A 15,844-nucleotide genomic window follows, 5' to 3' on the forward strand; every position below is an offset into this window, starting at 1 on the left:
TCACTTGATTCTCTTCCCTTTCTGCGATCAGGTCCGCAGGTATCCCAGCTCAGCTGTTCTGATTGGCCCGCGATGATTTCATTGTTAGAGCACATCCGGGCTTTTCCCCTCCCCGCAACACCTCCCCCAGAGCCCTGCCTTCGGAGTTTCCCTCTTTCACGTGCACCCCGCCCGCTTGCCGAAGCAAAACAACCGTCACTCCCCAGACCGCTCCTTGTCCTCCCCTGCGCCATCCTTTCTCAACTCTGCGCTTGAGAAAAGCGTTTATAATCTCCAATGAGGGCCTAGCAGACTTATTAGCCAATCAGCAGCCAACTCCCTGCAAATCCGGGTGGGACTAGGCCTCCACAGTTATAAGTAGCCCTTTGGCTCCTATTATGGAGCTTGTTTTACTTAAGGCTTAAAGTTCAAAAATTGAGAGACATGGTCCTCATAGAACTGTTAAGATCTGCACAGATTCAAAGGGTTTGACCACTTTCGAAGACTAGCCAATCGCTTTCGGATACTTCCCCGCCTTTTGAACGTTCATTTAAAAAAAGCCGGTGTGACGGACTTGGAAATTGGCTCATTGACGGACACATATAGAAAGCCAATGACTGAGGGCTCGGGCCACCCTTTCGACCAATAAGAAAAGAGGATTGCTCTGGCTCGGCTTTGCGAGGTGGAGCGCAGGTGGGTGTTACTAGACTGACGGCAGTTTCTACTTATGGTTGATAGGGTGGGTTGGTTCCTGAGGTCCCGGAGGCATGATAAAGGCGGAGTTGAATGAAGTAAATGGTAATGAAAGGTTGGATCTCACTCAGTGGGCGGTGTTTGATGGATAGTTGACCTTGCCAATTGAAGGTGGTTACCGATGCCCAATGGAAATATTGTGGGCGGGGAAAACTCGGTACCAAGGTACAGGGGCAGCCGGAGTGGGCGGTAGAGCGGTGATTGACGTCTCGCTCAACAAACCGAAGACAGCGAGAGGCCACGCGTCGTCCCAATGGGACGGAACTCGGGGGGCGGGGCCCGCCGAGGGGCGGGGAAGGACGAGGTGCGGGGAGGGGGTTGCAGAAGGAGCGGAGCGGCTGCTGCTCAATGGCGGAAGAGCCGCCGGCGCTCTGACCGTCTAGTACCCCTAGCACTTGCGGGGGAGTTTCCTACTGGCGCGGTTGGAGTCTCTGTTTCTCAAGGTTTGGTGGCTGGAAAATGCTCCAGAGAGACGAGGCTGCGGCGGAGGAGGTGGCGGCGGCCGAGTCGGCAACGGCGCTAGGGTGGAGAGAAGGCGGCAGCAGCGGCGGCGGCGGCGGCGTGCGGAGCCCGACGGTGTAAACAGCCCCGGAGGTGGCGGAGGCGGTGGCCGAGACCCCGAGGGGGAAGCGGCGGCTGAGGCAAGGTCGCGCCTCCGTTGGAAATCTAGGCTGAGTGCAGCAGAGGGGGCTCTGCGGAGGCGTGAGCGGACGCCCTAGACCTCGCCTCCCTCCCTCGCTCCAGGTAAGGCCGCTCGGCGCTCCGTCGCAGAGCAAACTGCTCGAGGGCACCGCCTTGGCCCCGGACAGTTTTCGGGGTGACCCGAGTTACGGCCGCGGCCTCTGCCTGCCTAATCGCTTCTTTTCCTGGGCCGCGGAGCCGGGGGGAGCGGAACGCCGGGCCTGGCTCCTGTAGGCCCCTTCCCCAAGCCGCCGCCTCCGCGCCCTGCCGAGGGTGGAGAGGCTTGTGGTAGGGAATTTAGTTTGCTCCAGCGCCTGGAACTAAACTGCTTTCCCTGTTCTCTGCTTCAGACTGCGAGCATCTGGTGTTGGTGAAAGCACTGGGGCAGCCTCAGGCCTTAACTCAATCCCTGCCTGGTGCATGCCTATCTGAAAACACCACCTTTTCCCATTTGTTTGCTCATCAGCTTCTGCCCTACTTTGCGCTCCACTTCACTTCCTTGTTAAATTGTCTCGTTCTTTTATATCTTTCTGCGTCTCACCACCTCCTTCCCCTTAGTGGCTTTAAATCGTTTCTCTTTCTCAGCAGACTCTAGGCTTCTCTTCCCTGCCTTCCCTAGCAATCCTCTTCGGACGTCTTTCTTTTTTACCAGCCTTTTAAATGAGGTTGCTATCGTCAGTACCCCAAATCTACCAGAGGTCCGGTAAGAGTAGACTGAGTAGACTCGCTAGCTTTATGTGGTAGATCAGTTTTTTAAATAATTTAACCGAGCCAGCCATCCTTAAAAGTTATATTGTCAGACGTAGAGTGGGAAAATAACACTGAAGTAATATTTAAAATGAAGGGCTTAGTGAATGCTGAAAATAGTTATTTCATTTTTTTGAGTTGCATGATCTCTATTATCAGAATTAGCAGAACTACAACATTTGCCCATCTTATTTGGCAAAAATGTTTCTTAAGCATTTGATAGCGTCTCAGACTCATCAGTATTCAAGTTGGCTTAAAAACAACTTGAAAACTTTAAAAACAAGACAGAATAAGAACAGCCAGGAAGCTGTTTTGATGAAGTCACAGTTAAAGACCTTTTAAAATAGGCTCCACATGTTTAATGTATCAAAATAAAGTTGGCAGGAGTCTTGTAAAAGGATTATTTAGGAATTTGAGTAGTCAGTGTTATGTAGCTATTTTGGGAAAAACATTCTTTTTCTGTTAACAAACGTTTACAACTCCTGTGATGTGAGAATTACTGAGGTTTACTGTGGGATTAACACAGGAACTCATTTTATTTGAGCTACTGCATGGATGTAGAAGTGGTAAGTTGTTCAGGGTAGGCAGTGTAAGTCAGTATGGAGAAACATGCTGTGGACGCTGAATGTTAATAGACATTATTTCATTTACTTTCTCTGTTGTGCAATAGCAGAGTCCTGTTTTTGGCCTAGTTTTAAATAGAGCATTTCTAAGTAAATAGTGAAAGAAGTCATTCTAATTATTATAATGGTTCTTTCTAAGTGTACAGGTTTTTTTTATATATACAGATAAAGTTATACCATTAAAATGGTAATTTTTAAAAATATTTTTTGAGTCCTCTTGAATAGGTTTCAGTAGTACTTTCAAAAGTATTTAGAACATACATATTTTTTCAGTCAACAGATTTTCTTTCAGGGATAATCCTGATTTTACTGAGCTTCTTACCTTCTCTTAGTGTCTTCTTTGTCCCTTTTTTGATGCTTGTTTGTGTTTTCTCCTTTTCATTTATTTTTGTTCTCATAAAGTCTTACTAGTTTCTCCAGTGGTTCTTTGTGGTTGCATTATCAGCACGGAGTAGTATTTTTCCTTAGTCTTTCATACTCATTAGTTAAAATGTCTTAGTTTCTTGTACATTAACCTTTGGATTTGTTCATGTTGTGATTATCCCTTTAGAGGTGACCAGCAGAGCTTTCGACACTTCTTTTCTTAATACTGGGTGTATTCTAATTTCTATAGAAGACTCCAGGAATAGGTGAAAGCCTTTTCAGTTTACCTGATAGTCGTATTAGTAAATACTATTTCATGTTAGTAATTCACATAATTAGCAAATTCCTTAAGATTACATCATCTGAAGGAATGTTGTAGTGTCTAAATAGCTGTGCTTCTAAGAACACCTGATTCATAAGTTGACATGGTCAGAAAGAGTAGCACTTGATAGAAGTTTATTTTCCTATAATATACATTTTTAATGGAGTCTTGAATTAAAGTGTGATGCTGATAGACTGTCTTGGCACTCTTGTAAGAAGGATTTGCCATGGGGTAGTGATTTGGAAAGTTATTAAACAGTGGCTGAGCCAATAGTGGAAGGATTGTAAGCATACCCTTGTAAATGGGTTGGATAAACATTTCTTTTATTGCACATCATACTGAGAGTGAAATTCTTACCCCCACATTCATTGGTGTTAGTTACATATTTTATTATCCACATTATATTAATATTTGTATATTATATATAACTGAAGTATTTTCTGACATTACCTAGCATAGAAAATAGTAAAATTGTATAATTCTAACTCTACAGTGGTCCTTCATAAGATAATAGGTGAATAAAATCAACTTATTAAAATATGACGTGATATTTTACTTTTCCTGTGAAATACACCTTTCACAAGTTCATGGTTTTTAAGCAAAAATTAGTTGGGAAACAAGTGATAGTATGAGAATTACAGTCGAGTTTTTTTTAAGTTCCAAAATGTAAAATTATGCCCTGGCCAGTTAACTGAGTTGGTTAGAGCATTATTCCTATACACTAAATTTGCAAGTTCTGTCCCCAGTCAGGGCACATACAAGAATCAACCAATGAATGCGTAAATGGAACAGTAAATCAATGTTTCTCTCTCCCTCTCCCTCCCTTCATCCCTCCCTCCCTCCCTCCTTCCCTCTCTAAAGTCAATCAGTAAAAAAATAAATGTATAAAAAATTATAATTAGTATTAAAGGAATTTGGAGAAATACAGTTATTTCTGGGTTTTCAGTGATTTTTCACATTGTATTTGATTCTTTATTTTTTCCTTAAGTGAACTAATTTTAGGATTTGTAATGAAACAATGCTGCTATTTATGTTAGCTTTAAAGTTTTATTGTAGAAAGTACGTGTGTATGTACACACATATGCATATATAGTATGAGCAGAATTGTGGATTATGAGAACCGATTGGGCATTATGAGATAACTCTGGAATTATAACCTAGGATACTTCCCCTCTCACTATCCTGTATTCACACTAAACACTGAAAGTAAAATGTGTGGGCCCGGTATGTGAACTTCCCGGCACACATGAGAAGTGACCATATGCTTCTCTTTCCCACCCTATCCCTCATCTCTCTCTTCTCTCACAGCCAGTGATTCAACTGGTTTGAGCATCACCCAAGGCGCTGAGGCTGAGGATAACTCTGTTAATTCAAGCATCAGTCCCAGAGGGGGGTTGCTAGGTGGATTCTGAGGGTCGGGACACATGCAGGAGTCTGTCTATCTCCCCTCTTCTCACTTAAAAAAAGAAAGTAAAATAAGGTAGATTTTGGAAATAATGGTTTTTGTAGTTTTGTCATCAAATTTCTAAAATTAAAGAGTTGCTTCTAGCAGCAGATCTAACAAGTATAGGTAAAGAAAAGGGTACTACATGACTTCATAATCTTTGTTTTTGTTGGTAATATGGGTTTATATAGAAACATTGAATTAAAATAACTTTGAGTCTTTTAGATTAAGTATGCTAATATTTCTTAATAGCCATTTTGGAGTCTTTTTTAAATAAAACATATCTAATGTGATTTACCTTTTTTGTGTAGATTTGACATGGGTACACTTTTCACCATTCCATCTATATTCCTACTACCCTCACCAAAGAAAATGACCATTTAGACTACTTAAGTGATTTGATCAGGTAGTTGAATCAAGTGTTATGATGAAAAGACTTGACTAAGCCTGACTGGTGGTGGCACAGTGGATGGAACTTTGACCTGGTATGCTGAGGACCCAGGTTCAAAATCTGGGGTCACTTGCCTGACCTGTGGTGGCTCAGTGGATAAAACGTTGATCTGGAATGCTGAGGTCACCGGTTCAAAGCCCTGGGCTTGCCTGGTCAAGGCACATATGGGAGTTGATGCTTCCAGCTCCTCCCCCCCCCCCTTCTCTCTCTCCTCTCTAAAATGAATAAAAAAAAAAAATCTGGGGTCACCAGCCGGAGCCCGAAGGTCACTGGCTCAGCTGGAACTCCCCCCCCCCCCATCAAGGCACATATGAGAAGCAATTGATGAACAACTGAAGTGACTCAACTCTGAGTTGATACTTCTCATCTTTTTCCCTTCTTGTCTGTATCTGGAGTATGTGCGCGCGCGCTCTCTCTCTCTCTCTCTCTCTCTCTCTCAAAAAAACAAAAGACTTTACTGAATTCTTTATTTTTAAGTGACAGACTGAGGGACAAATAGAGACAGACAGGAAGGGAGAGAGATGAGAAGCATCAGTTCTTTGTTGCGGCACCTTATTAGTTGTTCATTGATTGCTTTCTCATATGTGCCCTAACAGGGTGGGGGGTGGGGAGTGCTCAAGCCAGCGAGATCAGAGTTTTGAACCTGGCCAGTGCTCAATCCACTGTGCTACTGCCTGGTCAGGCTCTTTACTCAATTCTTGATAATGTTAAGTTAAAAGTGTTGTCTGTATACTGCAGTTTCATTTCTTAGATTATATAAAGATTTTGAGATTTAGTTTTTAGTATCCTCTAACAACATAGGAAACAAATACCCCATGATAACCTACACTTTATTTTTACATTATTGTTTAAATTTTAGGGTTTTTTTCTCCCCTCCAATTTAATGTTAATAACGGATAAATATTTTGCTCTAAATTGTGGTAAGCCATGACACAGGAGTTCTCCAGTAAATTTTTATTTATTATAACTAGTGCCTACATCTACAGTATCTTATATCTTGACATAACATACCTTTTATTCTTTTGTGTTTTTATTTGTTTTTTTGTGTGTGTTGTTTTTTTTTGACAGAGAGAGGAATAGATAGGGACAGACAGACAGGAACAGAAAGAGATGAGAAGCATCAATTGTTAGTTTTTTGTTGTGGCACCTTAGTTGTTCACTGATTGCTTTCTCATATGTGCCTTGACCATGGGGCTACAGCAGACCGAGTAACCCCTTGCTCAAGCCAGCGACCTTGGGTCCAAGCTGGTGAGCTTTGCCCAAACCAGATGAGCCTGCGCTCAAGCTGGCAACCTTGAACCTGGGTTTTCCGCATCCCAGTCTGATGCTCTATCCACTGCGCCACCGCCGGGTCATGGTATGACATAACATACCTTTTATAATGCTGCCCTTTGTAATTAACTAAATTACAGAGTTTTCTTTTTTTTTTTTTCTTTTCTAATTTCTGAAGCTGGAAACGGGGAGGCAGTCAGACAGACTCCCACATGCGCCCGACCAGGATCCACCCGGCATGCCCACCAGGGGGCGATGCTCTGCCCCTCCGGGGCGTCGCTCTGCCGAGACCAGAGCCACTCTAGTGCCTGGGGCAGAGGCCAAGGAGCCATCCCCAGCGCCCGGGCCATCTTTGCTCCAATGGAGCCTTGGCTGCGGAAGGGGAAGAGAGAGACAGAGAGGAAGGAGGGGGGCGGGGTGGAAAAGCAAATGGGCGCTTCTCCTATGTGCCCTGGCTGGGAATCGAACCCGGGTGCCCCGCACGCCAGGCTGACGCTCTACCACTGAGCCAACCGGCCAGGGCCCAGAGTTTTCTTACTTGTAGTTGTTTTGTTTTGTTTTTTAAGGTGAGAGGAGTAGAGACAGCGAGTCAGACTCCTACATTTGCTTTGACTGAGATCTACCTGGCAACCCCACCTGGGATGATGCTCGACTACTGAGCTATTTTTAGCACCTGAGGCTGATGGCACTCCAATGGAGCTATCCTCAGTGCCCCAGGCCACACTTGAACAAATCGAGCCACTGGCTGCAGGAGGGGGAAGACGGAGAGAAGCAGTTCTCCTGTGTGCCCTAATTGGAAATTGGACCCAGGGCATCCATATGCAGGGGCTGACACTCTATCCACTGAGCTACTGGCCAGGGCCTAACTTGTTAGTATGATATATTTAGACAATTAATGTGGTTTGTAATACTTAAAGCACAGTTTATTCATTTAAAGCTTTTATGACTTTCAGAATAGTTTAATATTCATTTGCTAATAAAAAATGGATTAAAAGTTTTCTTTAGCCTGACCAGGTGGTGGCGCAGTGGATAGAGCGTTGGATTGGGATGTGGAGGGCCCAGGTTCAAGACCCCAAGTTCGCCAGCTTGAGCGCAAGGTCGCTGGTTCGAGCAAGGGGTCACTTGGTCTACTGTAGCCCCCCCCCCTTCAAGGCACATATGAGAAATCAATCAATGAACAACTAAGGAACCGCAACAAAGAATTGATGTTTCTTATCTCTCTCGGTTCCTGTCTGTCCCTCTCTCTGCCTCTCTCTGTCTCTTCCATAAGAAAAATAAAAAGTTTTCTTTAGGGGTATGTTGTATATCAAGATTATATTTATTGGCTTTAAATTGATTTGTTTCTTAAAAATTAGAGATCTTAATTAAAGTTTAGAAACATAACAGTTTTGGATCCTTCTGAACAAAAGAAGATCCACTATAATGAGGTCTGATATTAAAAGGAGAGAGACAAACACTAGCAGACTTCTATTGGATATTAAGGAACATCTCTTAAAGATGGGGACCATTGGCAGTGATGTAGGGAGGATAAGACGCGTTGATAGTATTGCTAGGCTTTGTTTATGTAGAAAGTTCTCTACTTCAAAATAGGTTGATATTGGAAAGTGTAGTTGTATGATAGAAACATGAAAAACTTTTTCATGGAAAATTTAATAGTGATCTTGTTATCAGGTACACCATATTTGCCCATGTATAAGACACTATTTTCTGAAAATTTTGGGGTCTAAAAACTGGGTACGTCTTATACAGTGGTTGTAGGTTTTTTAATTTGCATTTCCGCTTTTTTGCACTTGTTTTTGTTTTTGTTTTTTTTTAATTTTTATTTATTTATTCATTTTAGAGGAGAGAGATTGAGAGAGAGAAGGGGGGAGGAGCAGGAAGCTTCAACTCCCATATGTGCCTTGACCGGGCAAGCCCAGGGTTTTGAACCGGCAACCTCAGTATTCCAGGTCAACGCTTTATCCACTGCGCCACCACAGGTCCGGCTTGCACTTGTTTTTGTGCTCATTATTGAAGATAGTGATTCGTCATCAGACACAGATGAGGACAAGCTAGTGAATGGAATTTTTGACAGTGATGAGGAATTGTATGAATTTTATGAGTAAAACATGAGTTCAATAACTTTATGTAATATATTTTTTTCAAATTGTGGGCCCTAAAAAGATTTTGTTTGATCAGTATTACTTACAGTAGTCCCCTCATATTCACAGTTCTGTTTTTTGCAGTTTCAGTTACTCGTAGTCATAATAAATGGAAAATACCCAAAAGTGTATTAAATGTAAAATTCCAAAAATAAACAATTTATGAGTTTTAAATTGTGCATCATTCTGAGTAGTGTGAAAGCTAGAACTCTTTCCTGGTATGTAAATCATTCTTTTGTCTAGTCTGTCTACCTCACTTTATCTTATGATGTAAGCACTGTATCTCACATCTTCATGTGGAAGGTGAGCACAGTAAAATAAGATTTTTTTTTTTTTTTACAGAGACAGAGAGAGGGACAGACAGACAGGAACGGAGAGAGATGAGAAGCATCAATCATCAGTTTTTCGTTGCAACACCTTAGTTGTTCATTGATTTCTTTCTCATATGTGCCTTGACAGCAAGCAGACCGAGTAACCCCTTGCTCGATCCAGCGACCTTGGGTCCAAGCTGGTGAGCTTTGCTCAAACCAGATGAGCCTGTGCTCAAGCTGGCGACCTCAGGGTCTCGAACCTGGGTCCTCTGCATCCCAGTCTGACGCTCTATCCCCTGCGCCACCGCCTGGTCAGGCAAGATATTTTGATAGAGACCACACTCACATAACTTTCATTATGGTATATTATAATTTTTCTATTTTACTATTATTTTTAATCTCTTACAATGTCTAGTTTGTAAGTTAAACTTTAAAATAGGTATGTGTGTATAAGAAAAAACACATACATAGCAATCAGTACTAGCTGCGGCTTCAGGCATCCACTGGGGATCTAGAGCGTGTCCTCCACGGATCAGAGGAGACTGTACCTGAGAAGAAGCAGGTTTGGTAAAGGGTATATAATTTAAGAAGTTCTGAAAGATTTCAAAGCACTTTAAAGCTTGAGAGTAATGTCACTGATTCTTAGATCTAATTGAATTTTATTTTATGCAGTTGTAAGTATACTTCTAACATTGAGAGGGACAGTTAATAGATGTTCCTATGAGTAGGAGAATCTAGGAGTGTTTATACTGCTCATGGGTGCTTAACCTTTCTTGGCAGAGTTTTGCTTTCGTGGGTGCTTAGCCTTTCTTGGCAAAGAGTTTTGCTTTTCTCCTCCTTAGTCCCTTACAAAGAGAAAATAACTCAAAGCAACTCTAAAATGATAGACTGTGGGAGGGGAGACCAAATTTAGATATGAGAGGCTACCAACCTACAGAAGAGTAAAGAATTCAGTACAGTTTAATAATATTTGGTCTGTAAGTAAGCCCACCTTTTGTCATTCTTCTTTTTTCTTTTTTAGATTTTATTTATTCATGTTGGAGAGAGAAGGTGGGAGGAACAGGAAGTATCAACTCATGTTAGCTTCCTATGTGTGCCTTGACTGGATAAGCCTGAGGTTTTGAATCAGCAACCTCAGCATTCCAGGTTGACACTTTATCCACTGTGCCACCACAGGTCAGGCAGCTCAGTCATTATTCTTACATTTACTTAGTGCCTTCTGATATGCAAGGCATTTTCCAAATTTGGTCAAAACAGGAAAAACCTGCCCTCATAGATTTTCCATTTGATAACAAACTTTCTTAATTTACATTACAACTCTGTTTCCTTTGTGGAAAGCTTAAATTATTGGAAGATTTGGGATCTCTGGTGTTTTCCTTTGTTTCTTTTTCCAATTGAGAGGAGAGGAGATAGAGACAGACTCCCTCATGTGCCCTGGCTGGGATCCACCCCTCAACCCCCATCTGGGTCCATGCTAGCAACTGAGCTATTTTTAGTGTCTGGGGCAGAGGCTTCACAGAGACATCTTCAGCATCCAGGGTTGATGAGCTCACACCAGTTGAGCCACAGCTGGGGAGGAGAAGGGACAGAAGGGGCGGGGAAAGGGTTAAAAAGCAGGTAGTCATTTCTCTTTTGTGCCCTGACCAGGAATTGAACCTGGGACATCCACACTCCAGGCATACGCTCTACCACTGAGCCAATCAGCCAGGGCCTGTGGTGTTTTCTACGTTGCTTAAAAGCTGGATTAGAATTTCACTATTTTTAATGAGAGAGGGAGGGAGAGTTTCTATAACGACAAAAACTGGACTATGGAAAGAGGAAGTAAGAAGGCGGAAATATTGTACCTAAGATGAAAAATACTGTAAGCCAAAGATAAGAAAGAGGTCTCTACATTAGGCATGAGGAAAGCGGGGGGCTTCAGGTGTTTCCATTTACTGTTTAATCTTCAGTGGATGTGTTCCTGGATAGGAGAATGGGAGAAACGAATGGCAGCAGGACAAACAAGACTTTTAACAAATCTGGCTTAAATAACTTGGGACGTGCCTCTAAAATATATGTTGTGATTTGTGTTTGGAAAAGACTGTTTTTGTTCTTTATGAATACTGTATTGCTGAAAGATTAATGATCAACAGTGTCTGAAAATACTGTCACTCATTTGTGACTGCTACTTGTGTTCTCTGGTAATTTGATAGTTCTGTTGAAGATAGCTGATGGAGCCAATGTAACTCTTTAGTCTTTTGTGCTCAAATTGGTCTGTCTGTATATTTGTCACATACAAATAATTCCATAGCTGTTATAAAAAAGTTGTGCTTTTATTTCCCTGCATTGTAAAATTTTTCTTGAGGATGTCCTATTGCAATTAGTTATAAAGCAGGTACTTAATTTTCTTCTTACTGTCTTATAGCCTTTCTTAGTGATGGTCTAGTTTGATAAAGATGTCTCCCCCTGAGTTCACACAAACATTGCACACTTAAGATAAGTATGAGAGATCTTTGATCTTTGTTTTTATTTTAATACATGTCTTTTTGGTTTCATTTGTGAGTCATTGAGTCAGTCTCATGTGAACTTGCTTGTTACAGTGAACTAAGTTTTTTATTTTAAAGCAAATCAACTTGTGTTTATTTCGGTGCCCCACTGTAAAAATGAACACATTCCATTCATGGCCTAAGTGACCTCATAGCACCTAAAGAAGCCTTCAAATTACTATTTTCACATTTTATATATTATATTTAAAGATTTTATATATTGGCCCTGGCCGTTTGGCTCAGTGGTAGAGCGTCAGCCTGGCGTGCGGAAGTCCCGGGTTCGATTCCCGGCCAGGGCACACAGGAGAGGCGCCCATCTGCTTCTCCACCACGCCCCCCTCCTTCCTCTCTGTCTCTCTCTTCCCCTCCTGCAGCCGAGGCTCCATTGGAGCAAAAGATGGCCTCGGGCGCTGAGGATGGCTCCTTGGCCTCTGCCCCAGGCACTAGAGTGGCTCTGGTCCCGATAGAGCGACACCCCGGAAGGGCAGGGCATCGCCCCCTGGTGGGCGTGCCGGGTGGATCCCGGTAGGGCATATGCTGGAGTCTGTCTGACTGCCTCCCCGTTTCCAGCTTCAGAATAATACAAAAAAAAAAAAAAAAAAGATTTTATATATTGATTTTATAAAGAGGTGGTGTAGGGGGGAACGAAAAGTATTAACTCATACAGTGATACCTCGGTTTTCATTGATAATCCATCTGAAACCAATCAGCAAAATCAACGAAAATCAAGGCAATTATTTCCATATGAATCAATGTAAATCCAATTAATTCATTATAGACACTCCAAAATACATACCAAAAACACATTTTATAGAGAATAAATGTAGTTTTTTTTTTTTTTTTTTCATTTTTCTGAAGCTGGAAACGGAGAGACAGTCAGACAGACTCCCGCATGCACCCAACTGGGATCCACCCGGCACACCCACCATGGGGCGACGCTCTGCCCATCCTGGGCATCACCATGTTGCAACCAGAGCCACTCTAGCGCCTGAGGCAGAGGCCACAGAGCCATCCCCAGCGCCCAGGCCATCTTTGCTCCAATGGAGCCTTGGCTGCGGGAGGGGAAGAGAGAGACAGAGAGGAAAGCGCGGCGGAGGGGTGGAGAAGCAAATGGGCGCTTCTCCTGTGTGCCCTGGCCGGGAATTGACCCGGGTCCTCCGCACGCTAGGCCGACGCTCTACCGCTGAGCCAACCGGCCAGGGCGAGAATAAATGTAGTTTTTAATACTAAAAATAATTAGAAATTAATATAACATGAATAAAAAGACTAATGTAAAGAATAAATGAACATGCATTTACCTTTCTGAAGACTCTTCTTGGTAAATGGAAACATGCAAAATAAGCATTACACCAAATACTGTATATGCTGTACATGTAATTGTAGTATAAGCATTTGCAATCAATAAAAACACAAAAACACGGGACGCAGTGGAATTGTTTGACTAGATGCGCAGGGTGATGCTCATATGAGAAAAAACCCCACACTGAGCAGAACACGTGGGTTGCCCTTTGTTTTAGCAAAATTAGCAGTGATATCATGTGGACATGCCTGCCGATGAAATCCAAGGCAACCGCCCTGGCCATTTGGCTCAGCGGTAGAGCCAAATCTGCTCCTCTTACTAGTATGGCAGTGGCTGCTATGGCTCTAAGACAGTTTGGCCATCTAGATGCAACAAGGTCCAGCTGCTTAGAGAGGTAAGCAATAGGCCTGCGCTATGGCCCTAAAGTTTGAGTCAAAACCCTTTTTGCTATGTCCCTAAAGTTTGAGTCAAAACCCCTTGCTTACCCTGGCCGGTTGGCTCAGCGGTAGACCATCGGCCTAGCGTGCGGAGGACCCGGGTTCAATTCCCGGCCAGGGCACACAGGAGAAGCGCCCATTTGCTTCTCCACCCCTCCGCCGCGCTTTCCTCTCTGTCTCTCTCTTCCCCTCCCGCAGCCAAGGCTCCATTGGAGCAAAGATGGCCCGGGCGCTGGGGATGGCTCTGTGGCCTCTGCCTCAGGCGCTAGAGTGGCTCTGGTAGCAACATGGTGATGCCCAGGATGGGCAGAGCATCGCCCCCTGGTGGGCGTGCCGGGTGGATCCCGGTCGGGCGCATGCGGGAGTCTGTTTGACTGTCTCTCCCCGTTTCCAGCTTCAGAAAAAAAGAAAAAACAAACAAAAAAGAAATCCAAGGCAACTGACAAAAACCGAGACAAGAGGCCTTGGCCGGTTGGCTCAGCGGTAGAGCGTCAGCCTAGCGTGCTGAGGACCCGGGTTCGATTCCTGGCCAGGGCACACAGGAGAAGCACCCATTTGCTTCTCCACCCCTCCGCTGCGCCTTCCTCTCAGTCTCTCTCTTCCCCTCCCGCAGCCAAGGCTCCATTGGAGCAAAGATGACCCGGGGCACTGGGGATGGCTCTGTGGCCTCTGCCCCAGGCGCTAGAGTGGCTCTGGTCGCAAAATGGTGACACCCAGGATGGGCAGAGCATCGCCCCATGGTGGGCGTGCCGGGTGGATCCCGATCGGGCGCATGCGGGAGTCTGTCTGACTGTCTCTCCCTGTTTCCAGCTTCAGAAAAATGCAAACCCCCCACCCCGACAAATTTTCCCTGGGGGTAAAACCGACGAAACTGAAACAGATGAAAACCGAAAACCGAGGTATTACTGGAGTTACATCACTTTAGTTGGTTTTTGACAGCTTTCCATATGAACCTTGACTGGGCAAGCCCAGGGTTTCGAATCAGTGACCTCAGCACTCTAGATTGATGCTCCATCCACTATGCCACCATGAGCCAGGCACATTTACTCTATTTTTATAGCCATATTTATCTCTTATTAAAATGCTGACGCAGTACTCAGTTCGATCACTGGGTTAAGGGTAGATGTCTCGGTGTACAAGGAACATTTTTCTCCTTTGTAATTACCAGGTTATTCATGGCATGTTTTGTTACTATGCAAATCCATTTCTCCTTCAGACTTTCACTTCATCGAGTTATTTATTTCTTTTTTAAAGATGGATCTCAAGCTCTGGTGGGAGATAGCTTAGTTGGTAAATCTTTGAAATAGTGTTTGTAATTTATACTTAACAGTAAATTTAGATTTGGATTAGGCATTTTCAGTTTCTTACTAGCCATATGTGACTAGTAAGACTGAAACAACACAGCTCTAGGGCCTTGCAAACATTTGGTATTGAGAATCTTTTTTTCTCCTTCAGTCTAATGAGAAATACTATTCCATTGTGACTTTAATTTTGTATCTTCATATTAGTTTTCCTGTTGGGAAATTTGCTTTTTTCTATAACTAATGAGAAGGCTGAACATTCTCATGTTATTTAGCCATTTGAATTTCTCTTTTTGTGTATTTGCTATTATCATTTGCCCTATCTTCTGTTGGGTTTTTTTCTTGACAAAATCTTACAGGCATATAGGTTTATTTTGCCATTAGGATGCTGGTGTTTCTGTTAATTGTTTGAGTTTTAAGAGTTAATTCGAGCCTGACCAGGTGGTGGCGCAGTGGATAGAGCGTCGGATTAGGATGTGGAAGGACCCTGAGGTCGCCAGCTTGACGTGGGCTCATCTGGTTTGAGCAAAGCTCACCAACTTGGACCCAAGGTCGCTGGATCGAGCAAGGGGGTTACTTGGTCTGCTGTAGCCCCACGGTCAAGGCACATATGAGAAAGCAATCAATGAACAACTAAGGTATCGCAACAAAAAACTTATGATTGATGCTTCTCATCTCTCTCCGTTCCTGTCTGTCTGTCCCTATCTATCCCTCTCTCTGACTCTCTGTCTCTGTAAAAAAAAAAATGTTAATTCGATGATGTACCTGTGGGATTACATTATACAGGTTAACCTAAAAGCAGTTTTAAAATAACTCCAAAAATAATTTGAAGTGAATTCTTGGAAGTGTAGGACTTGAATAATAATATGGGGATGGAAGGACAGGGTGATTGCTTTATACTTAAGATAAACAATTCTTTGTATATTTATTTTTTCCCTCCATATGTTCCTCCATTTTTTTCAGCTTATTCTTTCTCCTCCTTTCCTTAACTGTAAGCCCAAGGACCCTTAGGAAGAACTAGACTGAATGGATTGTGACCCAGGGCCAAAGAAGTTTGCAAAAAGGTCTATAGGGTTGGGAAGTTGGGGATGCTTTATGTGGAACATCTGGACAAACCAAGTGATAATTCATTAGTGTTTCCTGTCTGTTGTAGGTGTAATTGGCTGGGTGCTTTAAATGTGAAACACCAAAAGT

General features: G+C 43.3%; 1 protein-coding gene across 4 annotated transcripts in view; it reads left to right on the plus strand.

The window, feature by feature from the left end:
* Positions 1 to 1,028: 1,028 nt before the first annotated feature.
* Positions 1,029 to 15,844, plus strand: part of PPM1B (protein phosphatase, Mg2+/Mn2+ dependent 1B) — a 70,642-nt gene continuing 55,826 nt past the window's right edge. For 3 of the 4 annotated variants that reach the window (XM_066267031.1, XM_066267032.1, XM_066267029.1), the window contains exon 1: positions 1,030 to 1,476. The gene's annotated coding sequence lies outside the window, so the exon portion shown is untranslated. Of the gene's footprint in view, positions 1,477 to 15,844 lie in introns of all 4 variants that reach the window. The other variant, XM_066267028.1, reaches the window with a different exon arrangement.

Source organism: Saccopteryx bilineata, chromosome 3 (genome assembly GCF_036850765.1).
Source record: "Saccopteryx bilineata isolate mSacBil1 chromosome 3, mSacBil1_pri_phased_curated, whole genome shotgun sequence".
NCBI lineage: Eukaryota > Metazoa > Chordata > Mammalia > Chiroptera > Emballonuridae > Saccopteryx > Saccopteryx bilineata.